Source organism: Elgaria multicarinata, chromosome 13 (assembly GCF_023053635.1).
Source record: "Elgaria multicarinata webbii isolate HBS135686 ecotype San Diego chromosome 13, rElgMul1.1.pri, whole genome shotgun sequence".
Taxonomy (NCBI): Eukaryota; Metazoa; Chordata; class Lepidosauria; order Squamata; family Anguidae; genus Elgaria; species Elgaria multicarinata.
The window spans coordinates 7,152,889-7,176,013 of record NC_086183.1 but is presented as its reverse complement, the minus strand read 5'-3'; the positions used below and the strand labels follow the sequence as shown (position 1 = coordinate 7,176,013).

General features: G+C 43.1%; 1 long non-coding RNA gene across 1 annotated transcript in view; it reads right to left on the bottom strand.

Moving 5' to 3' along the window:
- Window positions 1-10,244, bottom strand: part of LOC134408470 (uncharacterized) — a 133,524-nt gene extending 123,280 nt beyond the window's left edge. Inside the window, exon 1 of the long non-coding RNA XR_010026099.1 lies at window positions 10,118-10,244. This is a non-coding gene — a long non-coding RNA (uncharacterized LOC134408470). The remainder of the gene's footprint in view (window positions 1-10,117) is intronic.
- Window positions 10,245-23,125: the final 12,881 nt, after the last annotated feature.

The window sequence follows — 23,125 nt, the reverse complement described above, 5'->3', positions numbered from 1 at the left end:
GGGTTGAGGGTTTTTAATGGAAATTGTTTTATGTTTTATTGTAAAGTGCCACGATGCCAGAAATGATGAGGTGGCGCTATAAAAATGTTTTTAAATAATAAATAAATAAATAAATAAATAACTTATAATTTGCTATAATACAAAAAAATCTTCTTCTTTTTTACTGTTTATACCTATGTTCACCGCTCTGGAAACTTTGTTAGGTATTGAGCGGTACAGAAATATTGTAAATAAATAAATAATGCCAGAAGGCTTCCAGCCTAGAACCCGATCATTTTATGGCTGTATAGTAGGGGTCCCTGGAGAGTGGGAAAAGGAAAAGGTGCCCCTTTTGTTTTGTCTTACTGAAATATCCCTGAATAGTGAAAGGGTGGAGGTTTGGTTTGGTTTTAACCTCACGGCACACATTCCCCTAACACTAATTCCTCACCCTCCTTCCAGAATACTCCCCAGCATATTGGCTGTGCTGACTGGGAATTATGGGAGTTGCCGTGCAACGCAGCCTGAGGGAGCCAAGCTGGGTAAGATGTCACATTTTTAATGTGACATCGGAACCAGGAATTCTGGGTTGTTGGGGACAGACGACTTAACAGCTGGAACCCATGGTTAAGAGATGCATTTCAAAACTTCCTTGGGCAAGCCAGAAGTCAGGCAGTCCTGAGCAGCTATTTAGAATTTTTAGAAGCAAGTGAAGAATTTCCATAAAATTAAGAAATGCACCTTGAAACACATAAGGAACAATATAACGGTGCAGTTGTCTTTTTTGTTTTGGTTTTTCCCTTCACAGCTGGGGTGGTGGTGGTTATCCTCTTTGTTGTTGGTACAGTTGCTTATCAGGGTTTGCCATCCTTTGGAAAGAGATCACTGAAAAATTCATAGTGTTTTTATAACATTTGGTTTATTTACAAATGTGCAAGTTGGGCTTAAGTAGAGGCAAACAGCACACACACCCCAAGCAGATCCCCAGAGAGAGAGAGAGAGAGAGAGAGACATTAGCCAAGAGCCTTTCAACCTCACAACAACAGCTCATCTTTCCCGTGCCTCCCCATCCAGTCCAAACTGCTTCTGTTATTACCTCCCACACAGATAGATCTTGGATTAACCCCCTATACTACAGATGTGTGGGAAGATGAGTCATCTTCCCAAATCTGATGGCTTTCATGTTCCAGAAAAGATCAAGGAACTACCACTAACAATTTATGGCCATAAAGTGTGTCAAGAAATACTTTTGTAAGCCGCCATGAGAGCCTTTTTTGGCTGAATGGCGGCATAAAAATCCTTAAATAAATAAATAAATAAATAAAGTGTCATCCACCAACCATCCTGGACCACGTACCTGCAATTTCCATAACAAAAGATGTTACTGGCTTGGCCTGGCCACGTATTGAAGGAATAGGCCATTCTGCCCCATACTAATAACGACTCCAATTTGCTAATTGGATTCTGCAACTTGATTGCACCTCAGTGTTGAGCCTACACAAAATCATGGCACCATAGGTGTGCACAGCTCATTTCATGAGGATGTGTACCTTAAAGGCCCCGATCGGAGCAGAGGAGGGGAAAGCTTGAGACCTCAATACTTGAGAGAGCGCCTCTCCTTATATATGCCTGCCCGAGACCTGAGATCTGTTGGAGGAACCCTTCTCCGCATCCCACCAATGCAACATATACGTTATGATGGGACAAGGGAGAGGGCTTTCTCTGTGGTTCATGCCTCATTAGAAACACATTAAACAGAATTTCTCAACTTAAAAAAAAATAAAATAGCAGGGAGCATTCCCAGCTGCAATGTATTCATTTAACAGGCTCCCAAGTTTGCTGGAGCTTTAGCGGTAAACAATACATTGACCTCGTTTGCATGATCACTGTGTGGTTAAACAAGCCATGATGTGTGCTGAGCACCATTTGTCTGATAACCCACACAGGTGCAGCTTCTTGTATCATCTGAACCTGCGACACATGGCTTGTTGGAGGGGAAAACAACCCTCAAATAACCCATGGGCTGTTGCTGGCTTATCACAACTGATGTTTGCCACAGTGAATGGGGGGGGGGGGGGGAGACTTACATTGGCCCAGTTCACACAATCACAGTTGGGGAAATAAGCCGCGGTGGCTTATTTTCCCTGTTGTGCGTGCCAGTTATTATTATTATTATTATTATTATTATTATTATTATTATTATTTATTTATTTATATAGCACCATCAATGCACATGGTGATGTACAGTTGCGTGCTGGGGGGATCTGCTTAGCTACCCTTGCCAATGCAGGTTACCGTGTCATGTGAACCCAGTGATGATGGATTGTTGCCATTGTTAACAACATATACGTTATAATGGGACAAGGGAGAGGGCTTTCTCTGTGGTGGCACCTCGACTGTGGAATGCCCTCCCCTTGGAGGCCCGATTGGCGCCAACATTGATTGCATTTCGACGCCAAGTAAAAACATGGCTTTTTAACAAAGCCTTTGATGGTTAAACTTGGCACCTACATTATATGCTTTTAGACGCCAGGTGAAGACCTTTTTATTCTCCTAGCATTTTAACAGTCTATAAATAAATTTTAACTTGGTGTTTTAAATTTGTAATTTTGCATTGCTGCTGTTTTTATCTGGTTGAGCTTTTATATTGTATTGTATTTTATGGTTTTATACTGTTGTTTTATACTTTGAATGTTTTGATTTTTGTGACCCGCCTAGAGAGCTCCGGCTATTGGGCGATATAGAAATGTAATAAATAAACAAACAAACAAACAAACAAACAAACTCACTGGCACATTGTTTTAACTGCATCTATTGCTTTTAAATTATATGTTGTTTTAACTTGGATTATGGTTTAATTTGTTTTTAACTATGTGTATTTATTGTTTTATACTGTATGTTTTTATCTGTATGCCACCCTGAGATCTTAGTGATATAGGGCGGGATATAAATATTTTAAATAAATAAATAAAGTGCGCTTTCCAGGGCCTCCGGAAAGTGTGTCATTCTGCCCCTGCCAAGCTAATAGTGGCACCATTAGTGTTACAGGGAGGAATGATGCACTTTCCGCAGGCCCTGGAAAGCGCGCTTTTCCCTCCTTCATTCCAATCAGGGCCTTAAAGGCCCGACTGGAGAGGAACAGGGGAAAGCATGCTTGCTTTCTCTCTCTCTCTCTCTCTCTCTCTCTCTCTCTCACACACACACACACACACACACCACTGTTCCAATTGGGCCTTTAAGGCCCCAGTTGGAGCAGTGGGGGTGGGAAAATCATAAGGTTCATGCCTCATTAGAAACACATTAAACAGAATTTCTCAACTTAAAAAAATAAAATAGCAGGGAGCATTCCCAGCTGCAATGTATTCATTTAACAGGCTCCCAAGTTTGCTGGAGCTTTAGCGGTAAACAATACATTGACCTCGTTTGCATGATCACTGTGTGGTTAAACAAGCCATGGTGTGTGCTGAGCACCATCTGTCTGATAACCCACACAGGTGCAGCTTCTTGTATCATCTGAACCTGCGACACATGGCTTGTTGGAGGGGAAAACAACCCTCAAATAACCCATGGGCTGTTGCTGGCTTATCACAACTGGACATTGGCCCAGTTCACACAATCACAGTTGGGGAAATAAGCCACGGTGGCTTATTTTCCCTGTTGTGCATGCCAGTTGCATGCTGGGGGGATCTGCTTAGCTACCCTCGCCAATGCAGGTTACCGTGTCATGTGAACCCAGTGAGGGCGGCTTGTTGCCATTGTTAACAAGCCATCCAGAACCCATGGTCTGTTTGCAGATCCCCTCAGCCCTGGCATTTGTGGCAAGAGAAGTAAGTCACCATGGCTTATCCCCACCCACCAGAGTGTATGTATGGGGTTCTGGGGTGGGTGGTTTAGAATATGCACATACATATAGATACATCATATTTTCTGTTTATTTACAAAAATGCATGTTAAAAATGCTTGTCCCTCATCCTGGGGCACACAGAGCTGGTTCACAGATGCATATTAATTACCTGATGTCTGCAAGATCAAGCAGAGAGTTGCATGACTGAATAGGCTACACCAGATATAACACCACAGATTTAAAACAAAACAAAAAAACCACATTGCTTTACTGAGCTTTTCAGTGTTTGCACATTCATCTGCCAATCATCAAGAGTAAATTAGAGTGGTGTATACGTAGGTGTTGACCAGAGGAATAAGAATATTTGCGTTCCACGTTTCATGTCTTGTTTTCATGTTCTGCTAGCCACCGCTCTATGTTTCAGAGGTTGAGAAGAATACGGACAGATTATATGGGTGGAAAAATGCTTTCTAACTACAGAAAGTGTCTGGAACTAGGTTGTTTTGGGGTGCAGTATGGAGAAAGTAGCACTGGCTTCAGATACAGAAATTAAGCAAAGCTTCACACTTTTTTCGTTGAGACTTTTTGCCCCTACCCCCCAAAGGCTTTTACAAGACCTGGCTCTCCTATGGTTATCCTATACACTTCATGTGGAAGGGCTTCATGCCTTAGCTGTGGATTTTCTTCATGCATGCATGTAGTGTCAGTTCCTAATAAAATTATTTATGCGAACGCAAGATGCTTCCAGATGTAAGAGGTCTTTCTTCAGAACCCCAAACTTCGTTTGAGGGAACAAGCAGCTCTTTATTTTTTATATTTCAAGATTTCACTGGAAGGCACAGGAAAGAGATTTTGGAATTATGCAGAGCTATTTCCTTGAATGTATATACTGGAAGGTGCTGAAAAGGCTAAGAGCTAAGAATTTCCCACCTCCCACTCTGGGCTTCGGCTTTTGACCAACAAATCATACCACATCATACAGCATCTATATCTTCTATATCTATATAAGAACATGATAGTGTAAGACTTATTACTAGGGCTCTAGAAAACTGATTTTGCTTGGTTTTTATTTTAAACTGAAACATGAGCAGTGTAGACATGCAATTTTTTTTTGAAAGATCAGCTTTAATAGCAATTAATTCCCTCTGCACCAAAGAGGCAGGGCAGCCCCTCCACCAGTGGGATGACAGACAACCCTGTTCAGCCAATCAGAGTGGTGTGAAGGCGGGCCCCGGGCGTAGCCATATCATTGCGCTGTCGTCATCAGCGGGGCTGGGGAAGGGGACTGAGGCGGGCAATTGGGGTGTGTGAAAGAGGGAGGCATGCAATTTTCAGAGGGGGGATTCCCTGTGCATGAGCCACATGTACTGTACATTATTCATGAGGCCCTCTGTAGTGAGGGGACTGAGGGGTAAAGGAGCAGGACTACTAGCGCCCATGGTAACATAGGATTTATACTAGACATATAGAATTCTAGAGTTGGAAGGGAACTTAGGGGAAATCTAGTCCAACCCCCTCCCTACACACACTCAATGCAGGAAGCAACTACAGCATCCCTGACAGATGGCTTTCCAGCCTCTGCTTAAATACCTCAAGTGAACGCACACACAGTCTATATGTTCCAGCTCTTACTGTTGGGGAGCTTCTCTTAATGATTAATCAAAATCTGCTTCCCTGCCATTTACACTCATTGGTTCTAGTTCCGCCCTCCAAAGCAACACAGTACAAGCCTGTTCCATCTACTGCATAATAGCCCTTCTGATATTTGAAAATGGTTATCATGTCTCCCCTTCTTTTTCCAAGCTAAACATACTCAGCTCTTTTAACTACTCTTCATAAGACTTGGTTCCTAGACCTCTCACTATCCTGGCTGCTCTTCCTTGTTCCAGTTTGGCAATGTCCTTCTTAAATTGTGGTACCCGGAACAGTACTCCAGATGTGGCCTAACAAGCACAGAATAGAGTGGAAATGGTGAGGAAGATAAAGGGAAACATAAAACTGAGTTAAGTGTCTTCGACTTCCACAAACAAGACTCAAGTTTTTATTAGACTGCTTGTTAGGGCCAAGCTACACACTGCAAAACAGCCATGTACATTGTTAACCAAACAGCGACTCTGTCTGAGAGAGATTTGCAACCATAAAGTGTACGTAACTCTTTCCCTGCATGCCATTTAGCCTCTGAACATCCAACCTGGTTCCCCCACTAGAGCATCCAAGGTTAACATGGATCTGGACCTTGGCTGAAGAGGGAAAGCGGCAGGCACAGAAAGGATTAAACACGCATACAGTGATGAGAAAATGTTTGTGATCCATAATCATAATTACGGAAATTCCATAGGTTTACCATGATAGTCTTTGTGAATCAAAACCAGTCGTTTTCTAAATATCCAACAGGGTTTATATTAACCAATTCTGTGTCTCGTGAAATAAAACAATATATAACTTAGGCAAACAATGGGTACTTAAGAGTCAGAGTATGTGCAAAAGTAAGTGAACCCCTGGTTGCATCAGCTCAATTAGAGGGAATAATTAGAATCAGATGTTTAAGTATTTAGGTAGATCTTCAAGGGCGACTTTGAGAGTCACATCCTACAAAAGCATTAGAAACTTTGTGAGTTTGGTCTTCACCATACAGTTGTGCGGAAACACATCACACATTGATCAAAAGACATCTCTGAGGAACTCAGAAAAGCAGTTATTGCTGCTCCTCAATCTAGAAAGGGTTACAAAAACGATTTCTAAGGATCTGGGCTCTGCCAATCCACAGTCAGGCAGATAATTTGCAAATGGAGAAGGTTCAAGACCACAGTCACTCTATCCAGGACTACTCATCCTACCAAAAGCTTTCCAAGAACAAACTGGTGCATCATCCAGCAAGTCAAAAAGAACCTCAAAGTAACTTCCAAGAATCTGCAGGCCACTCTAACCTTGGATAATATGAGTGTTCATGTCTCAATGGTCAGAAAAAGAGTGAACTAGAATGGTGTTCATGGGAGGATTGCCAGGAGGAAACCACCACTCTCTAAAAAGAACATTGCTGCCTGTCTGAAGTTCTCTAAAGATTACATAGATGATCCCCAAGACTCCTGGAACAATGTTCTCTGGACGGACGAGTCAAATGTAGAACTTTTTGGCCTCAAAGAGAAGCATTATGCTTGGCGATAAACAAACACTGAATTTGAACAGAAGAACCTCATCCAAACCGTCAAGCATAGTGGTGGGAATGTGATGGTTTGGGTCTGCTTTGCTGCCTCAGGACCTGGACAGCTTGCCATCACTGAAAAAAACATGAATTCTGCAGTGTATCAGAAGATTCTAGAGGAGAATGTCATGCCATCTGTCCATGAGCTGAAGTTGAACTGAAAGTGGGCCATACAACAAGACAATGATCCTAAACATACAAGCAGATCTACAAAAGATTGGCTGCAGAAGAAAATTTGTGTGTGTATTAGAATGTCCTAGTCAAAGTTCGCACCTAAACCTCATCAAAAAGTTGTGGCAGGATCTAAAGCAAGCTTTTCATGCAAGGAAGCTCTTAATGCCTCCAAATCAATGTGAGAGACTGACCAACAGTTTATTTATTACATTTATATACTGACCCATAGCTGAAGCTCTCTGGGCGGTTTATAAAACTTTAAAACAATGAACATTAAAAACAGATATACAAAATTTAAAAACCACCAAAAGTATTAAAAAAACAACAATATCCATTTAAAACAACTTTTCTCAGGCATATGCTGTTAAATGTTCTTAAATGCCTGGGAGAAAAGTCTTGACCTGGCACTGAAAAGATAACAATGTTGGTGCCAGGCGAGCCTCATTGGGGAGATCATTCCATAATTGGGGGGGGCACCACTAAAAGGGCCCTCTCCCTTGTTGCCATCCTCCGAGCGTCCCTCAGAGTAGGCCCTCGGAGGAGGACCTTAGATGTTGAGCGCAGTGTACGGGTAGGTTCATGTCGGGAGAGGCATTCCATCAGGTATGGTGGTCCCAAGCCATGTAAGGCTTTATAAGTTAAAACCAGCACCCTGAATTGGGCTCAGAAACATGTAGGCAGCCAATGCAAGCTGGCCAGAATCGGTCTTATATGTTTGAACCTTCTGGCCGCTGCATTTTGCACAAGCTGTAGCTTCTGAACCTTCTTCAAAGGCAGCCCCACCTAGAGAGCATTGCAAAAATCTAATTTGGAGGTTACCAGGGCATGGACTGAAGCTAGGTTAACCCTGTCCAGATACGAGTGTAGCTGGGCCACCAACCAAAGTTGGTAGAAGGCACTCTGTGGCACGAAGGCCAACTGAGCCTCAAGAGACAGAGATGGTTCTAGGAGAACCCCCAAGCTATGAACCTGCTCCTTCAGAGGGAATGCAACTCCATCCAGAACAGGTTGAACACCCCTCATCCAGAGAAACCACCCACTAACAGCATCTCAGTCTTATCTGGATTGAGTTTCAGTTTATTAGCCCTCATCCAGTCCATAGTCGCAGCCAGTTACAGAAAACACTTACTTTAAGTCATTACTGCTCATGGGGTTGCCACCTGGTACTGAATGTAAAGGTTCACACCCTTTTTCACACATGGGTATTGAATGTTGAATCAGTTGTAAAGAAATAAATGTTGAAAAAGCGTATTTGTGTGTCATTTGTTTAATCAGTTTATCTATTGTCCTTTATCTAGGATTATGGGATTAGATTAAGATCTGATAACATTTTAGGTTGTAAATATCTGATAAACTTTTTCTCACCACATATCTCATTTCTCAATTGGAAGTTACTCCCTCCTGAGGTATACATTTTGTTTTATTTTATTAATTTATTAACATTGATATCCTGCCCCAAGGAGTTCCAAGGTGGCATACATGGTACTCAAACCCACCCACCCTATTTTGTCGTCACTACAGCCCTATGAGGAAGTTTAGGCTGAGGGATAAACAGCGGCCGAATGCCATCTGATGATCTTCATGGCTGAGTCGGCATTTGAAGCTTGGTCTCTCCAATTCTAGTCAGATACTCTAACCACTACACCATGCTAACCTAGCCCTTAGACTAAGGTTGCAATCTTAAACATACTTCCAATGCAATCCTATACAGAAGGAAACTCCACTGAGTTCAATAGGACTTACTTGTAGATGTGTGTTTACCAATGCAGTTTTAATACATTTATGTATTTGATATAATATATAACCTACACCTTTATTAAAGGAAAATACTCTGGGGAGGTTTACAATCACATTAAAAACAAACAATAAAACTACGAATAAATGACAACAAGAAAATAGTAGCAGCATTAAGAGACTGGAACACACCAGACTTCATGTTCAACAACAGAGAATCGCCTGACAATGGTGGCTGGTTGCTACCCATCTAACTTCAAAAGGTTCAGGAACCCAAAGTAGATACATAGGGGAAAGATGGCTCCACAGTATGAAGGACCCAAGTCATATATGGCTTGAAAGGTTTTTTTGTATCCAGAAACAGACCCACAGCCAGTGAAAGTGTTATTATATGTACCCTAAGATCAGTCCCAGTCATCAGCTTAGCAATTGTATTCTGAATAGCACAGTCCTACACTTGTCTACTGAAATGCAAGCTCTATTGAGTTAATGGGTCTTACTCTCAGGAAACATGTCTATAAGATTAAAACATAGCTGAAGTTTCCAAGAAATCATTTAATCATTTATTTGATTAGAAAACATGCAATTAGAAATTCCATATTTTAAAAAAGGAAAAGAGTAAGAGAAGTGGGGAGAAAAAACAGTGTCTTATTAAAGAACAAATAATACAAATTTTAAACATTAGCCATTCAAATCCCCTTTTTCTAAATTATATTTAGCACATCTTGAGTTACAGGTTCTCATGGTTACAGTGATATAGAAACAAAATCCAGCTGATTTAAGTTTTCCTTCCCAAAGATACTTGTAATTGCTGAGTTTATTAATTAACATAATGCCATAGGAACACTGGTCCATCTAGCCCAGCATTTTCCGGCAGCGGCTCTCCAGGGTTTTAAGGCAGGGCTCCTTCCCAGCCTGAACCTTGGACTTCCTGTACGCAAAGCATATGCTCTACCACTACAGCTTTCCCTTAGAAGCTACAGCCCATCCCTTGCTTGTTTTGCATAACTAAGTCTCTAAAGAGGACAACTGTGCTGTTCACTATACTTTTGCTAGCAAAATCTTTGCTGCTGTCAACATATAGGCTACCAGGACTTTATGGCCTTTCTTCACTTTGCCCCAAGTGTCTGAGAGTTACATTTAATGGTTCTTATGTGTGGCCAGGTATTTGCATTTGCACTTACCACACTCGCCATGGTGAGAGTGCCACTGCCATCTGGTGAGACACAACCTTCCCCTCAGTCCTGGAGCTACACAGGTGGGCTGGGATCATCCCAGCAGTTGTATAGTGATCTCTATCCTCAGGCCAGCTGAGAGAAATACTGGGAGTAGCTTGTCCACTGGCTTGCTCCGTGTAGGGGTATATGAGAATTTAGTTTCAGTTCGCAAATCATTCAAAACGTCCCATATACAACCCCAAACACAAATCTAAACCGGAACACGTGCTCTCCGAAAACGTTAGCAAATTCCCAAACTAGGATCTGCAAAATGCACAGCTTTTGAAAAACGCACTTCGCCCATTCAAAAGAACCTCAAAACTGGCCACAATTAAGAATGGGAGCAAGCCAAACTGAGCTTTGAAGTAAAGTTTGGAGAATTTCTGCAAACCTGAGCCTCCTTGGTTCTCCCATCCCTCAGAGGATCAGAGGACTTTGGCTGTGCAGGGCCAAACAGGAAATTCTCTCTCATTCATTATATGATCCTAGCCAATCAGGGATCACCTAGTGAGCATGATGGCTTAATGGCTAGATTTGGCTATGTGGCGACATCTCTGGGGACAAATGAAGCCAACTGAGATTGAGAACAATGCTACTGGCTTGGTCTCAAAAATAATCCTAGTTGTCTTCACTCTAAAGGAGCTCAATGGGAGAACATTTTCACAGAATACACTGCCCTTTCATCTCAGCCGTATTTGAAAGCTGATACCTTAGGTCCATGCCTAAGCTTTCACATAGTGCTATGGCTGGCCTTCTAAAACACTGCAGCAAAAATGAGACATAGGGTGGAGATGAGGGAAGAAGCTGGGAAGACAACCAAAACCAAACCGATCCATGATTCCACATCCCTAAAGAGTTGATTCAGGATAACTCAACCAATGCCTACACAGACTGTAACCATAATTAAAGGTCAATTCACACAACACAACCACTTCATAGCATAGTGGCTGTCATGGCTGTCAAAGCATGGTGTCATTCAGCATGAACAGCATGGCCTCAAATAGCAATTTGGGTTAAAGGTGGTCATCCTGAAACACAGAGCGATTACATTTTAGAGAGTTTCTTGTTAGCTTTGCACTCTGGCCAAATTAACACTCTTGAAACCATTTTGGTTTGATGTATTCAGGGATAGCACATAAGATTTCAACCACCATCTCTTCCACAGAGAAGGACATGCTTCAAGGGGGCATTTTTCAGATGCCATGTCATGACAACAGTTGTATGGCTGCACCAACACGATCACAAGGCAGAATCGAACACTACAAAGATTTACCTACGTTGCCAAACCACCAGGCACTCAGATGATTCTGAGAAAGAAGAACTCCTTCAGAGGCAACAACACAGAGAAAGTAGAGCTGTATGCACCGCCCCACAAATTCGAAGGTTTGGCAGCGCTCCGTCAAAGCTTTGAATTTGCAGAGCGGAGCCAATTCTGGCCCACTTGCATTGACTGCCTCTATGTTTCGGAGCCCAATTCAAGGTGCTGGTTTTAGCCTATAAAGACTTATGCGACTTGGGACCACAATACCTGACGGAATGCCTCTCCTGACATGAACCTACCCATACACTGCGCTCAACATCTAAGGTCCTCCTCAGAGTGCCTACTCCAAGGGAAGCTCGAAGGATGGCAAGAAGGGAGAGGTTCTTTTCAGTGGTGCCCCCCCCCCAATTATGGAATGATCTCCCCGACGAGGCTCACTTGGCACCAACATTGTTATCTTTTTGGAGCCAGGTCAAGACTTTTCTCTTCTCCCACACAGTTAACAACATATGCTGAGATTTTTTTAACTGACCCCAGAATAGTTGTTTTAAATGGATATTGTTGTTTTTATGTTTTTGATGGTTTAAAATTTTGTATATTTGTTTTTAACATTCACTGTTTTTAACTTTTGTAAACCACCCAGAGAGCTTCAGCTATGGGGCGGTATATAAATGTAATAAATAGTAATAATGTCAAGGGCTGAAACTGCTGAAGGTGCAAGACCCCAAAGAGGAGGTTTGACAATTTGAGCTTGAAGGGTATGGCTCCAGCGGTTTTTAAAAAATTGATTTTAAAACCTTGAAATTAAAAAAATCCTAAAAAATAATGGATGAACGGCTCTGCTTCAAAATTGGCATGGCTAAAGCTCTACATAAGAGCTATTATAGTGCCAAGTTTTGTCTCTTTATCTTTAAACATTACACAGCTGTAAGTATTTTTGACTATATTGGAGTGGCTATTAAAAAACAGAGCAGATCTTTGATGAAGCTTTGACGAAGTGGAGCAAAAGAGCTGCTTTGAAATGTGAAGCGGAGCAGCCCCTCAATGGAGTTTTGCTTCGAATTTCAAAGCAGAGCAGAGTCACTCCACAGAGCCCTAGTAGAAAGCAAGTTACACAAACAGTCTATATATGTGTTACATGCAACTCCCCCTTCCAAGGCCAGAGTGCTGCTTCTGACCTCAGAGAGGGGAAATTCCCAGTATCTCAGGGCGCCTTAGTCAATGTCTAGTGGCCACAGGACTGAACCCTTACTCATAGAAGAATTTACACCCCACTTTCTCCTTGGAAAAAGGTGTTCAAAGCTGCTTACAAAAGATAATAACAATAATCCATCAGTAAAACTCAATTATCAGACTAAAAGCAACATCAAAAGTAAGAACACCAAGAGCCAAAACTAAAAATCAATGAATTAATTTAAGTAGCAACAGTATCAGAGCTTGTTTAAGAGAAATGTTTTCAACTGTTGGTGAAACACAGAGAGGAAAATCATCTAACATCTTGGGGCAGAGAATTCCACATATTTTGTTCCAATATTTTAGTAGCAGCATTCTTCACCAGCTTGAATTCTGAGCAGGTTTTCAAAGGCAGCCCCACATAGAGCATGTTCCATTAGTCCAGTCAAGATTTAACTAATGTATGTAGGATTGCGGCCATTACTGCCAAGAAAATGAGGAACTGGGTGGAATGTTCAATTCCTTAACATTACTGCTCTTTGATATAGCAAAGGGGAGAATCAAGTCTAACCCCTTTGTCTTGTCGATCAATGTTATTCCTTCAATAAATAAAATTCCATTCCAACAAGCTACAGGGCAAGGAGAGAAGTTGGACTAATCCACCACTTCTCTGGAGAGACCAGCTACTTTTGGCCCTTACTCAACCATTCCCTAGCAGAAGCCATTCTAGCAGGCAACCTGAATTGTTTCCACATATTTTTTCTCTCCATCCTCCCTATGTCTTATTCATTGTGTGTTATGCCTTTAACTTTAACTCCCAGTAAGCCTGGGAGCACAGACTGTCATGCTCCTTATCTTTTAAGCCACTCTGGGGGATTTTATGGCTAAAATGTAGGGTGTACATGTTTTAAATAAATAAATATCAAGCAGAAACTTGCAATTGGGAGGAAACTATAATAAAAAATGGGACTTCCACTGAAAATGGCAGCCCTGTGTCAAATTCTCCTATTCTGATAACAAGTCCTAAAACTCACTTATATCTGTACATCATTCTGCTGTACACTTCTCCTCTCCCACCAGCCAGTGATGGACAGTATGATGGTATCAGGGCATGGGTACATTCTGGTATATGTTAATGGAGGGTGAGAACTCAAGATGGGGCTGCCATTTTTGTAATGCGTCATTCCACTCTTAGAAACATAAACTCAAATATATCAAGAGTGTTTTCCCAAAAATGTGTCAGAAAGGCTTTATGTTAGTCCCACAGTTATTTGGTTCTTTAGATGTTTTTCTGAATCTGTCAACTTCTACCACATTTGCAAAACATATGCTTAGTGTTTACAGAAAATTTGATAATACATTTGTAAGTGAAAGATATTCCCCAAACGAAATACAAACACGTTTTTAAGTTCTTGGCACCAGTTTTTGGAAAAGTATTCGTATTCAGTAAAATAATTCTATAAAAAGAACTCTGCACAACAACATCCTAGTAATTATTTTTTCTCTCTCTTTATGGCCAGGAGAGCAAAAAAATCGAGGTGGAACATCAAGCCATTCCAATTCTTTGGGCTGATACCGTTCCAAAGATTCCACCTGCCAATTTCACCATGAAGAACTCAAAATGGTGGCCCTGATTCAGGAGCCTTACACACTGCCAATCAACACTTCACCAGCCCTCCTACTTTTGGCAGCAGAAGCAAAAAACGCAGGCCTTCAGGAAACTTATAAAGGATCTGTCTGGGTGGCAGCCAAGAGTAGCATTAGTTACCCTTTAAAAAATCAACACGTTAAATGAGTTCTTTTTGTGTGTCTTAAGGAGACACAAATTCTCCCATTCAGGAGCTGTAATGCAGACTCCGTATCAAGCAGCAACAAGAAAGAAAATAACAGCACCCTCCCACTACATAAATAAAGCTTTATAATCTATAATCCAGTTTGAGTCTGGAGTCAATCAAACCACTCTTCCCCTTTCCAAATGAACAGCTATCCTTTGGGTACAGCAAAGAGTAAGCTTCCTCAATTCATGTTTGCTCATTAGATCAACTGGTTTAATTTAGAGCCAAGAAGATTATATTTTTTTCCAGAAGTGTGAGTGCATGCACACACACAAGCCAACATTTCGGTTGTCCAGGTGCAGGTAGCTGCCACCCATGAGACACATATTTTATCAAGACTGCATTTGGGGGGCCTGCATCTTTGCTGGTAAATGAAAGGAGTGTAATTACAAAATACAGGAAGACTAAATGGGAAAAGGGGGCACTAACTGGCCACACAGAAATCTCTACCAAGAACAAGTCTGCATCACGTACAAGCCACTGAGCCAAATGTAACCCATCTGCCAGGTGTTTGATAACTCTTTCTATTTCAGCGGTCAGAGTCAGGCAACACAAGCAGATTTATTGAGCTCTTGGTGGTCCACCATACTTGGCCAGTGTGTGGCTGTGTGTGGCTTGATGGGCTACAATGTGTAGCGGCCCAACCTAAAATAACCACTGGAATGTTCACCCAGGGGGCGGTGAATCTGAGGACACCGATGACACAATTGTAGCAATTACATGTTTAGATAGCAACTGAAAGAAGCATACAATGTGTTTCTGGAACATAGCTGAAGGGTAAGGAAACACCAGAGATGTAGATAAAGTTCAGTCGGTAAAACCACAAACACTCCGATCAACGTAATGAGACTATGAAAGCTTACAAGTAAGTTCACGTTAGCCAGAGCATACTGACAGCACAGCACCATGAGTGCACCACCACAGAGCACTACTTCAGAGAGGACAGTTCTCTCCTTGAAGACCTGTGCAGTGCAGGTCTGGTTCAAAGGTAAAGCACCCGAAGAAAGGAGAGTGTTGGGACCTTGAAGTTGGTCATCAACAGTTAGCACTGTTGATGGCTGACAGCAGATGGAGCAGATACATAGGTGGTCACAGTCTTCCCTACTGTAGTGAGATGTATTGTATTACTATATAAACTATAACTAATTATTTCTAAATGCGCATCTATAAACAGACAAATAAGTATACGCAAATCTGTGTCAACCTTTGTCCTTTTTTTAGTGATGCATTTCCTCTCTTTCAATGATGTGGAAGTGGAAGAAAAGCTTAAAAAAACATAGGCTGTGTCCAAAGACTGAAGAAATGGCCTTCTGTGTCTAGCAGGACACTTGGACTCAAGGCCTGTCTTCACAGCACTGCTTCGCCGCTCCTTCCCCCTGCAACCCCACAGTATCGCTGAGGGGTGGGAAATCCTCAAGCCAGGAGGGAGTGTGGGGTTTCCCGCTGGTCATCTGGGTACTGGAGCCCGTCTCCACCCTCTTCCTGGCTTCCATTCCATGCTGGAATGCTCCCGGCTCGATGCCGGAGCGAGGTCACATGGCAGAAGAGCCATGGTAAGCCCCTGACTTTTCCATTGCTCAGCTTCAATGAAAAGCTGTGGTGGCTGTGAATCAACGCCTGTGTTGTATTTCTGGCACAGCACCGATTCACAGCCACAACAGGGCTTTGAAGATGTATAGAGGGCCCCTCAATCTCTGGGTTTAGAACAGGTCAAGAGTACTACATCTTAAATGTTGAAGGCTGGAACACCACTTCGAGAATTACAGGAAAAGAAGTCCAATCAGCAGCCACATCAGCTGTGCAAATATCAAACAGCAGTGACAGGTTTTGGGGGAACCTTGGGCCAGATGTTCTCAGCTGGGCCCCTTCCTTTGAGTGTGTCTACCTCCTTCTGCCCGCGATATCACTGCCCACTTACTTGCCTCTGTCGCCAGGCCCAATCCATATAGCCAGACAAAGGGAGAGAGGACAAGGCATACAGGAATTACTGTTCTTAATCCACGCTCCTCTCATTGCTCACTCCAGAGTTCCAGATTCTCAGACACAAAGGAATGTAAATCCAGAGTAGTGCAGTGGGAGATTCCTAGATGCTGTGGAGCTTTTCAATCTTGTGCAGGAGGAAGAAGGAATAGATGACAAGAAGCAAGTAACGTCTTGTATACAACAAGTCACTCAGGCAGTCCTCAAAGGAACTAATTATAGGGTAACCTGCCAAACCTGCAAGAAAGCTACTAAACAGAAATAGAGCAGAGTTAGCCAGATGGCACTATTGACAAACCGACACACAGCACAGGTGACTGTCACTGACAGCTGCTAGGGCAGCAGGTGGAAGATTTGCTGACCTGCTCAGCAACTCTAATTTTTTTTTCCTACTATCTAGATAGAAGAGATCTATGTACTTTTTTTTCACTGTGTCATACAAATCTGGCTCCCCAGATACGGTAACTCTGAGAATGGTTAGTTAAGGCCATTCAGAACTGATACTAAAAATGGATGGCTAAACTTCAGCAAGTCAAATTATCATTCTAGCAATGTGAGCAGCAGCTAGTACACATTAAAACAAGCTATGGGTGCTTCCAGAACGCACTTTCATTATTATTCAGTCACCCTGCCTGATTCATGGAACTTTACAGGGCTGGCACTGATGCCAATAACATTGGCTTTCATTTGAAACCCTACAATGTTTTCTACTGCTACTTCAATCATTTTTCTTACCACAAGAACTAATTAAGGGGGGAAAGACGGAATAGCTGTACAATGGCTTTTGAATGGTAGCCCTAGAAGCATCCAAGTCCAACAGACCTTGCCTTTATTTGCCACTCTTTTTAAAAGGTACAAGAAAGGCTGCCACTTGATAAGGATTAGGGGAATGCATAGTCCAGCAGCTAACGCCATCATTCTTTAACAGGACTGAAGAGTAACCTCTCCACATAACTAAGGCATGTAACACATGGGAAGCAGATCAAAGTCAGCTTAACCCAAATTGCATTTAGGTATAGATGCCAGGACAGCTATTATAGAAGAGCCATAAAATATGCCACAACTAGCAACAAATCAAAGAGGTCAGCAAAATAATAGAAGGTGCTCACTCCTCCACCTCACCCAAAACCACTAGAGTCAACATTCTGCATTAAAGCTAGGGTAATAAAAGCAAGTGCTCACAAGGCGACTTGAATAAATAAAACATAGTGTATCTGAGCACATGCAGAGTACCTTTTGCTTACCATTGAGTAACTGCAATATAACAGGGGTTAAGGCAAAGGTTATGGTTTTTTAAAAAAAGTTAAGCGCTGCCTTTAATTGCAACCTGCCCCAGTGGTGGTTGCTGACTCAAACTCCAGTTCTGCTGCCAAAGAGAAACCCCATCTCATTCCAATTCCCAGAAGTAAATAGGTAAAGTTGTTGACTGATTCAATACAAACAGTCAAAACAAATAAACAAAGCAAGCAGCCATGCAGTTCAAAATTATTCCACGAGAGGGCATCACAAAGGGAAAGCTATTGGTAAACACAACCTAATTTGTAATCTCAAAACACATTAAGCTCAGATGCCAGGCAATATTCGTTTCTTTAACAGGGGCTTGTCTTGACAGAGGGTTTTTTGCCCCAGAGTGGATTCAGAGTGGAGGCAAGTCATCAACATGATGCAGCCGCCATTGCGAAGCCATCTGGAGGCAAACCCCAGAAACTTTGCTTTTAAAAAGTTGGGCATTTACCCCCAACCTTTTTTGGTTGTGGAGCTGATGGCGCCCCCCTGATTGGGCACCATCAGCTGGGCTGGACAGGGAAGGGGGCGGACCAGGAGCTCCAACTTGGGCTCCGCACTGTAAATAAATATTTATTTTATTTTATTTTTTAAACCAGGGTGGGTGGGAGGAGAAGAATGGGTCAGCTGGGAGGCCACCACTGCCAGGCCAAGCACTGGGAAGGGAGGGAGGAAAGAGGGCCCAGCACCAGGGAGGAACAGGGCAGCTGGCTCTCTTCCCTCTGACCTCACTCTGGCTGACGCATTCCTCCCCTCCCCCCACCATTTTTTCTTTTCAATCTGTAGATGCGGATGTTTCCACCTACAGATTAAAACAAAAAACAGGGGTTGGGGAGAGGAACGGGGCAGCCAAAGCAAGGTCAGAGGGAGTAGAGCAAGCTGCCCTGTTCTTTCCCCCATCTTGGTGCACCGGCGCCAGTAACTCCGCATTGGCACTCCTTGTCATGCAGATGCCGGGAAGGAGAACCAATTCGGGAGCTCGGGGCCTAGCGGCACAGACCCGCTACCGTCAAGACGGGGGCTGGGTGACTCGCTAACAATATAAGTATTAGCATCTGGACTGGCTTGGTGATGTGCTCCTCACCAAAATAGAGTTACCCTTCACCTGCTGGACATTTGTTTGCTGCTAAAATCTTCAGCGGTGCAAGAGATCTTAAAAGAAGAACCAGTGGTAACATTTCCAGTTATCCAAAAGGAGACAGTGGAATTCCAGTGAACTGCATTTAAGCAGTGGTTTTTCACAAAAGTTGAAAGTAACTTTATACCAAGGTATCTATCTTTTATTAAGATAGTGAGGGCAAAGCTATTTCATCTATCTTTCAAGCCTTTTGGCTAAGCTAAAAAGAGTTCACAATTATAACTTCTCTACAATGGACTCCCTATAAAAGAGAGAGAAACTGATGGCTTTACAGTATCTCTTTGTGACAAAATGGAGACTTGGTACTCAAACACGTGTACTTCGGAGAAAAATCTAATGACCTGTTCCGGCTAAAACGGTGGAACAGCCAACTTCTCTCTAGAGGCATGTGACTCCAAGGTTGAAGTCAGATTAAATTTTTCAGAGAGCTGAAGGATACTTTGCTCCTCTTTTGCCCCTGGTAAATAGGTTTTCACTTCAAAAAACCTGCCAAATACGTTTGACCAAAAAGAAAGAGTGAGAATGCAAAGTATACCATTTGTTTATATAGTTGCCCAACAACGACCATTCTCTCTGTATTTTACAAATAAAAACAAATTAAAATGCAATTTCAGTAAAACCCAAAAAATAGAGCAGAAAACAAAAACAAAACAAATCATTTTAAAGAAGAGATCTAGAGATTCGAGCATCACATTAAACCACAGGAAACAAATGCTCTCTCAAACCATTTCTCAGTTCTATTAAGAAGCTTAATTGCTTAATAGGAGTTATCCAACATTTGAGCACATGTTTTCAAAACTAGAGGTGGAGAAAAAGCCATTCTTTCTCCTACTGTACCAGTTATAGCAGCAAAGCTAATCTGACCATTTTCCCATAAATTGGGGATGGAGATATTCGTGTATATGGTTAGAACGAATAGAACACCAAATCACTCCGGTGGGAAAGGACTTTCACATGGAAAGAGCAACCACACTTCCCCAAACTTCACTTCATTTCACAGAAAGTCTGTTTCTCTTCCTCCCAAGGAGGGTTAATCCCTTCAGGGATTCTTAACTCTCAAGGAGGTCAAGATTTTGAGGATAGTGGTTTCTCTGGAAGACTAAGATTGTGAAAGAAGCAACGGTTAGCAAGGATAAGAAAAAAACTCTGTTGGAAGTAAAGGCTGAGATTCTTAATTTAAGGAGAAAACAGTCACTTGACTTCAGCAGCTGGGAGTTTAGGGGAGGGGGAGAAAAACCCTAGATATTTGCAGGACTTGCAAGAAAACCACAAGAATTTGGAAACACTAAGGGGCGAGACCACCAAACTAATTTTGGCTCTGGGTTTAAGCTAGGATTTCAAGAGGGGCCTCTAGAAGTGAAGACATTAAGACCTCCGATCAGCAGAGCTTTTGAGTGTGCGATTAACTTTAAGCACATGCTTATAAACTGACTGAACTTGACAGAAAGAAGGAATCTCCTGCTTAAGAGCTTTGTTGAATTGTGGTACATACTACTGCTCATACGTAGATTTTTCCAGTGCATTTAAATAATCTTGTTTGTGAAGTGTAAGATCGCTTTCCATTCTTACACTAGACAGTAGGAAAAGAATCAGGTGCTTTTCAATGGTTATGGTTATGCTGGCAAGTCACACAGCAACTGCAGATGACCCAGTACGGAACTTGCAGCAGTTCACACAGACGTTCTGGAGGAACACGGGCTCATGTAATACTTGAACTTGCTGCCATACAATGAAACAGACTAGGAGGAGGAGATTCAGGACAGACACACAGACTTGTGCATTGGGGGTGGGGGAAGGATATATTTTAGTAGGGCCCTGAGACCCCGGGGGAATAGCCCAGGTGGCAACCACATCCTCAGCTGGGGAGGGAGGGAATAGAGGCTAAATCAGCTCTTAGACTTTGATCTAATATCCCCTCCTTTCCATCTGGATTGATGACAACCTGAGCCTAGGCAGGTACACTCAGAAGTCAGTCCCATGAAGTCCAATGGGAATTACTTCCAAGTAAATATGGATAAGCACTGGGAAAGAGCAAGAAAAGAGGACTATGTGTGTGTGTGTACACACCCACACACCATGCCCCCCCTTCCCAGTGAACCTTTCTTCCCCCTTTTCCTTCCCTCAGCTCTACCATTCTTTCATTTCCAACAGACACTCTGGTCTTCCACCCTCTCTCATCATTTATCCATCCCTTTCCTCTCCCCAGGCCTTTGAGGGCTCCTGTCTGCACAGGTTGTTTAAAGAAGCCTCTTCCATGGCTCATTGCCTCTTGGCAATATCCCAAATCTGCTCTCCCTTTTGCTGCCCACTTTCAGCTCATCTGTTGCCTTCAGTTTAGGATGCACATGAACGGCGGTGGGGTCCAGTGATGGCGCAGACTCTGAGGGGGTGTCTTTATGGTGGTGCTTTGGCCGCACGTTCCTTACAAACACCGTGGCATCGCAACTGCAGGGTGGGAACAGTTAATCCCCAGGGCAGGAGGGAGCAGGCTTTCCAACGGGAGTTGGGCTCATGGAGCATGCCCCCTGCCCTGCCTAACCATGCTCCAAGCAGCCCACCATGGGCCGCGATCCACTCCTGGAATGCCCCCAGTGTCAATGCAGAGCGAAGTCACCACTGTGGTGACCCCCAAGGAAGGGAAAAAGTCACGGAAAGTCCATGACTTTCTTAAGGCGCAGTTTCAGGGAAAGGCCTCGTGGTAGCTGCAAGTTGGCTGCAGTGGCACTACAGACAGACAGCTTGACTCTGCCTTTTATGAGTGGCAATCTTGGATATGGACATGTTTGTTTTCTGCTGTTCTTTCCCCTCTGTGAATACACAAGTGGTTTGATCATTGGCGGCAGCATGCATGTACACTTGCCTTCTCAGCAATGCAGGGGTTGGGTGGCAAAGGAGAGATGGGGGGTGAGGAAAGAAGATGGTATGTGGACTGGACTGGGGGTGGGGCCAAGATCGGTGGAGAAGTTTGCTCAAGAGCAGCTCACAGAAAATATATGGCACCACTGGGATACTGCACATGCAAATCATTAGTTATTAGAGCTGTGCAAACCCTGGAATTGGATATCCAAGGCTCAGAGGCCATTTTATGGTGGATCAGCCATTTTCTCGCATAGCACTAGGCCCCCATACAGCCTACAACTCCCAGCATGTGATCGCATCCTTCTTTCCGGCGCCATCGCTGGCTTCCCAGTGAGATCGCCAGCCTGCGATCTTGCCAGCAATGTCGTGGGGAAGCCGGTGAGATTGCATTGACACGATCGCACCAGGCACCTGGAAGGACACAATCCTGCCGAGGAGCAGGCAATGGCACCGCCGAGGATACGTACGCCCTCTGTTCCTGGCCCCCGGTAAGTACAGCCTTCCCAGGCATGCTGGGAGTTGTAGGCTGTATGGGGGCCTAGAGCTATTCGAGAAAATGGTGGATCCGTCATACAATGGCCTCTGTGTCTTGGAGATCCGAATCCAAGGTTTGAGGCTTGCACAGCCCTATTTGTTATTTAATTTATTATTATTGCATTTTTACTGCCAGAGATAAGGGAAAACAGTTGTGGGATTTTCTGCTTCAGGTACCAAAATAACTTGACTTGGGCACTATGTACATTTTTGGCTTGCATGAGCGGGGAGGGGGGGTTAGTAAATCTCCTTTTGAATCTGGTGGTGGTATGATAATGGTAATATTCCTTATCTTTCGAAACCATTAGAGTGGAGTTGCGTGATGCATCTGACAGCTTTTCTTCATCAGTTGCCACAAATACAGTCTCTATATTGAAGTCATTTTTATCTTGATTTTGCTCACCTCCCTCCCTAGTTATTACATCTCCTAAGCCAGACTGCACAAATGCGTTATCCATTTGGTGGGAACTGACTGGTGTCTTTTAGTTTCTTTTTGTTCCCTTTGTTTAACCTCTCACTGATTGATACACTGGACATTTACTGAAACAAAAAGCACTGCCTCTCACTGTCCCTAGGGTCAGTTATGCTGCTTTGCCCCTTCCACCCCTCTTCCCTAGGCGCAAGGAAGTAGTTCTTGAGAGCAGGCCTGGCCCAATATATCTTGCCAGCTGGGGCTAGGACCCTGCTGACTGAGTGCTTGCTTGCCCGCCCACTCGCCCTCTGCTCCTTTTCTGCTGCAGGGCCCCTGTGAGATTCAGCCAAACTCTCCCGATTAGACTGCTGCAATGCACTCTACGTGGGGATGTCCTAGAAGATGACTCGGAAGTTGCAGTAAGCGAAAAGTGCTTTTAAAAAGAATTCCACTGGTTTTGATTTGTTAATGATTTAATATGTTTTTAGCTGTGTATATT